The 6,102-nt window shown below is 31.0% G+C and overlaps 1 non-coding gene across 1 annotated transcript; it reads left to right on the top strand.

Annotated features, from left to right (window-relative positions):
* The first annotated feature begins 2,677 nt into the window (after positions 1-2,677).
* Positions 2,678-2,749, top strand: TRNAG-UCC (transfer RNA glycine (anticodon UCC)). The gene has a single exon. It is a non-coding gene; the product is annotated as a tRNA-Gly (tRNA).
* The last annotated feature ends 3,353 nt before the right edge of the window (positions 2,750-6,102 follow it).

The raw sequence follows: 6,102 nt of genomic DNA, 5'->3' as shown, positions 1-6,102 counted from the left end.
GGAGCAAGATCAAGAAATTATTAGAGGAGGTGTGAAAGTATGAAATGTATCTAAGAGAGAGGGGGGCGGTGAATTAGTTTAATTTGAATTATTGAAATTTTCTCGATTGGTATCGTTAGAGATTATGTTCTTAAATTGTAAGAGTTGATGTAAAAGTATAAATGCTAAAAAAATAAGTGTAGAAAGTAAAGAACACGATGATATATCCTGGTTTCTCTTTCCAAACAAGAGTACTTCAGTCCCCTCACACTCCGTGAGAGATTTCACTATGTCAAATACATTACACTCGATCAACTTGACTCTTTTAACTATCTAAGGCAATCATAAAGATACGCCACATTTTGATTTTATAATAAAGAAGAGAAAGCTTATGTACAATGAACAATAACACTTAGTGAACAATACATAATTTTGAATAAGTAATGAAGATTTTGTACTTGTATCAATTATGAGAATTGATCTTCCCTTTAAAGTAAACAATTTACAAAGTATATTACTTAAGTGCTCAGAACTTGACAATGAAACTTTAAGGATGCTATGAAAGTTTATGCATAAAGTTTCACTAAGTTTTTGGCTCAAGGCACTTAGATGAAAATTGATAAAGATATGAATTTGAATTGTTAGAAAGAGATGTAATTTAAAAATCTAAACCCATAGCTATTTATACTTAAATTATACCCTTTGGAAATAGTATAATATCATGAATCATTACCAGACGAAGTTTGTAAATTGTTGGAATCAGATTGAATATGAAAAAGTGTCACTATTTTAGTGGTAATCAGTTAACACATTATCGCAATCGATTATAACTGAAGCTGAAAAAGAATTTTCAAAAAATTTCGTGGTTGTAACTGTTACAGGGTTTGATTAACTGGTTACAGCTGTTATTTTTTCCCTAAAAATGCCGAGTTTTTCATTCTTGTAACCGGTTAACACATTTATGTGACCGGTTACAGTTGTTTGAAATTCTAAAAACCAACTTGTAACCACATGATCCCAAATGAATTATTTTTAAAACATGTTTGAATGCTTAGAGATGAATGATGCATGATTGTTCTAAGTACTATGGTAATATATAAAGCTTAATTGTAACTTGTACATTATTTTTGAGATCAATCTAATAAATTTCAATGTTATCTTGAAGATTTCTTGTGATCCAAGTCTTGTCACCATAGTTTCTCCTAAACTTATAACTTTTTCCTTCTTTGATAATGCATTTTATCTTGATATATTTATCTTCATCAAAAGATAAAACAGTGTTGGAGGCTTGTTTTCACAATCTCTCCCTTTCATTAATGACAACGATGACTTATTGAAATGCTTAAAGTTGGTGTTTGAGCAACATATTACCCCTTACTATGATATCCTCCCTTGATAGATCAATGTTGTAATTCAATGACTTTTTGTTCCTGCATAGGTTAGTAAACTACAACATATTCTTCTCCCCCTTTGGCATTATCAAAAAGAAAAGAAAAGAATCAAGTAAAGAGGTGTGCATAGGAAATAACATATAAGAATAACAATCATACTTAAACATATGTCAAACACAATATTAAAAACAGAAGCATAACTTATCTTATCATTACAAAGCATAAGCAATAGAGAAGTAAACTAATTAAAGTTCGACAACACATAATCATGAAACTAGTAAGGAAACATTAACATAGACTAGGAAATAACACAAACACTTAACATAGAAAGACATAAGACTAGACTTATTAGCCACTCTCGTTCGATTTAATGTATATCCTCCGGTAACTATTATAAACAACAATTTTTTAGATTCATTGAATAAATGATGTATTTGGTCATTATTATACATCAGATACATCAATTATTTAATAAACCTGCAAAAATTTGTGTTGCTTATAATAGTGACTAGAGAGTATGTGTTTATAAATATACAAATTACAACTATATAAAAAATATTAATAGTCTAAAAATATGTTCAACGTGAAATATAATATATTTGCTTAAAAGATTGTTAATTAAAAAAATGAAGAAATACTGCTAAAATTCTGAGATCATATAAAATATTAATAATTGATTATGTTTAAAATGTATAATAATGTAAAACAATTTATTAAATTAAAAAAATAAATTATTAAAAAATTAATAACCAATAAATAATAAATCATTATAATATACCATATTAAGAATGAATTTAATGGATATGTATTGATAGTATAAAATAGTTTTATTCTGTTATTTAATAAAAAATTGACAATCTATGTTATTAAAAAAAAATTAAAATATAAACGTAATATGACGGAATACATTATCATCATTGATTAATAATATAAAAACAATTTATACGATTACTGCATCGCTCATTTTCTCATAATATATAAAAAAAATATAGTTCAATTTGATTTAACTTTAAAAAAGAAAATCTAAAACCCAAACCAAATAACTTTCACAAAAACTCATTCAACCACATAGTATTATAATATATAAGTTTATGTAATTCTTAAATTTTCTCAAAACAACATATTGTTCTTTACATGGATCTGAATTTTCTCAAATCTCATCTCTATGTCTATAAAAAAAAATGGTATAGCATGGACTTGAGCCACACGCCACAAAAATGTTCTCAAAGACCCACGGTCATTTTAGTTAACCGTAAATCAAGTGTTTTATATTTCATGTAAAGTTATCCTGGACAGTACTCTCAACAGCGTTTGTAGTCCAACGGTTAGGATAATTGCCTTCCAAGCAATAGACCCGGGTTCGACTCCCGGCAAACGCAATGAGTCTTTTTGTCAGCTTGTTTTTCTGAATCACTTCTAAGGCAAGGCTTCATTCATTCATCTATTAATACTAATCATATTAATTATAAAGAGTTGTATCATATTAATTTTTTTTATATATAAAATAATAAAACTAGTTTGGTGAATATTCTCAAATTTATTTTCTTCATTGAATTTTAGAATTTAGGATATTTATAGAAAATAATAATTAAGAGAATGGCAAAACCATGTTCAAGTTACTTAATTACAAAAGTTGGATAAATAATTTGTTGGTGAAAAAGTTACAAGAAAATTGATTTTTATGTATTATGTTTCACTAATTTTCTCCGATGTTAACTTTTTAATGAATTCACTTTCATTCTTTAAGTGAATTTATGAGTTAATATGGGAAGCAACTATTTGATTTGATAAAGAGTTGTGAAAGTAAGTTGAAAACATCCTGGTTGGTGGAGGTATTTTCTTCGGGGATCTTCAATTTAGGACAACTTCTTTACCTATTATAGTTAGAGGATTGAGTTTGTTCTCAACACTAGAGGCTTCCTTGTACGCTTTTATGATTTCCAAAGCCTAATATTGAATGTTACAATATATTGAGAAACAATGGGATTTATGGAATGAACTCTAATTTTGATTGAGCTTGGGATGGTCTTATTGCAGTGATTCCATATGTTGACCTTAACAGTTTTACTAGAAGGACACATCTCTTCTAAAGCACAATATATTTTAGCGAGTTTTCTTTTTTATTAAAAGTGTATAGGATATGGATGTAAAGTTTGACATGACCATTAAATAGAAAGTAGTTTTTGATTGTTTGCAAACAACATATACTCCGGATTTTCTCCTTGTTAATTCTATCGAAGGGTTGTGCCAACGCATGTCACCTATAGAGTATCGTATTATCCTTATATATCTCCTTATGATTCCTTTATTTCTCATTGACGAGGTTTGCTCATTTTGTCGCAAGACGTGCTTGGATACATTTCGGGACACACACGGTTCATTGTAGGGAGCTTCTGAGCTTCAAATATCAACATGAATTTGTTAGGGATGTCATATTTGATATATTTCTACAGATCATAATATATATGGAGAAAGAGACGTCTGCGAATTTCTTGACTAATCCACAAGAGGGGAGATCGACACAAAAGTCAACGGATATTTTGGTGTACGGGTGAGTAGGAGGAAACATGTATGTGTGGACTTGATTGAGGTTTCCCCATTAATGGGAATGAGGATGTAGGTTTTATCATAAGACAAACATTCCTCAAAGCCACTTCAAATAAAGGGGTTAAATACAAGAAAGCGTGTTGCGATAATCAACATGTTTTCATACCATTTGCCTTTGATACTTTTGGTTTCTTAGTACCAAAGACAGTGAGTCTTTTACAGAGAGTCCATAGGTTCATGCATTGTTGTTATGTCTACTAGGATAACGAACATAGTTTTTTAGATGATTGATTTTTCCATCCAAAAAGAGGTAGTCGTGAAACTTGTTGTTCATTTGCCTTCTATTTATATATAATCTTTATCATATATAATAAGTTACACATCCTTAAAAAAGTTGTTTAACTCACAAACATCAACTATTTTTTTGAACATTACATTCTCTTCCACTTTTACACCGTCAATTAATAAAATTTAATTTACACTCATAGGACGAGGGAAAAGTTTTTGATGTATACTTGTAATATTTGATATTATAATATATAAGCTAGAATTAATATATAAAATTCATGATTTAATTAAAATAGTATCTTTGAATGATAAGTTTATGTATATTATAATTTGGAAATTATTCCGGCATGGAACATAATATTGATGATGTGTTGATGTGAAACGCATTCATACAACGAAGTAGATCTTTGATAATATGGTGTAGGTCTCCAGTACAGAAAAACAGATGTATGTTTGCAAGATTAGAACTCCAATGCCCAAGTGAGTGAGGTCAAAGAGGTGTAATTTTAGCATGACGTAAATTGCAGTAGACAGTTGGATTGGATCCAATGGGTGATAATGAGTAAGTGGCTCGAATATGGTGTGCGGACTTCTCGAAATGGTACACTTACATATTGATCTTCTGCGGGGGGTTTATGAATTGGGCCACTGATGTTATTCCGATCTTTCTAGGCCATTATGATGACATGGAACAAGTGGCCCCCAAGTCCTTATTGTCGAAGTTATACTTCCATGGTTCCAGTCATAAGAATGGGTCTGGCATTGGAATCTTGATCATTTCTCCAAACAAGATTCCAACCAAGTTCAAATATAGAATTGATTGCACTTGCTAAAATAACGAGGCCGAGTATGAAGCTTTGATAGCTGATCTTGATATCTTGTTAGATTTGGGGGCAAAACGAGTCGAAGTAAGAGGAGACTCCAAATTGGTGGTGAAGCAAGTAACAAAGGAGTATAGATGTATTAAGGAGAACATAATCATGTACTTTGTTATAGCTAATCGACTAATCAAGTGTTTCGACTTTGTGGACATTCAGCATGTCCCTCGGCTTGAGAATCAAGAGGCAAACGACTTGGCGTAAATTGCCTCGGGGTATAAAGTGTCAAAAGAAAAACTAGAATATTTGATTGAAGTTAGAGGAAGGGTAAAGTAGACAAGGTTGTCCTTGTCAGATTTAGTAATGACTAAGTTAGGATCAACATATCCAGAAAACTTTGAAGTTTTTGCTATTGAAAATCTGGTTGATACCAATTGGAGAAGACCGACAGTCGAATACTTGGGGAATCCAATTGGATTTAATTATCGAAAGGTAAAACACAATTCTCTAAGTTACGTGATTATAAGGAATAAATTATTCAAGAAAATGCATGAAGGGGTTTAACTTAAATGCCTTGGTGAATATGAGGCATACTTGGGTGTGTCGAATGTTAATAGTGAGGCATATGATGCCCATCAGGTGGGATACAAGATGAGATGGTTGCTTTGTTGCTAGGGTGTCTATTGGCCTACAATGTTGAAAGATTGTATTGATTTCGCCAAAGGGTGTCGGGAGTGCCAAGTACACTCAGGAATTCAACACGTTTATGCAAGTGAATTGTATGCAATTGTGAAGCCATGGCCATTTAGAGGATGGGCTCTGGATTTGATTGGAGAAATTCGACCAGCTTATTCTAAAAGTCATAAATACATTTTAGTCGACATCGATTATTTTACAAAATGGATAGAAGCAATTCCTTTAGTTAATGCTGACTAAGATGAAATAATAAAGTTTGTTCAGAAAGATATTATTTATAGGTTTGGAATACCTGAGACCATTACGAAAAATCAAGCGTCGGTATTCATTGGTCGAAAGAGATAGGAATTTTCTTCTGAAATGGGGATTAAGTTATTAACTTC

The sequence above is a fragment of the Lathyrus oleraceus genome, chromosome 4 (assembly GCF_024323335.1).
Source record: "Lathyrus oleraceus cultivar Zhongwan6 chromosome 4, CAAS_Psat_ZW6_1.0, whole genome shotgun sequence".
Taxonomy (NCBI): Eukaryota; Viridiplantae; Streptophyta; class Magnoliopsida; order Fabales; family Fabaceae; genus Lathyrus; species Lathyrus oleraceus.
Note: the sequence above shows the minus strand (reverse complement) of the source record. Positions and strands in the feature narration are given on the sequence as shown.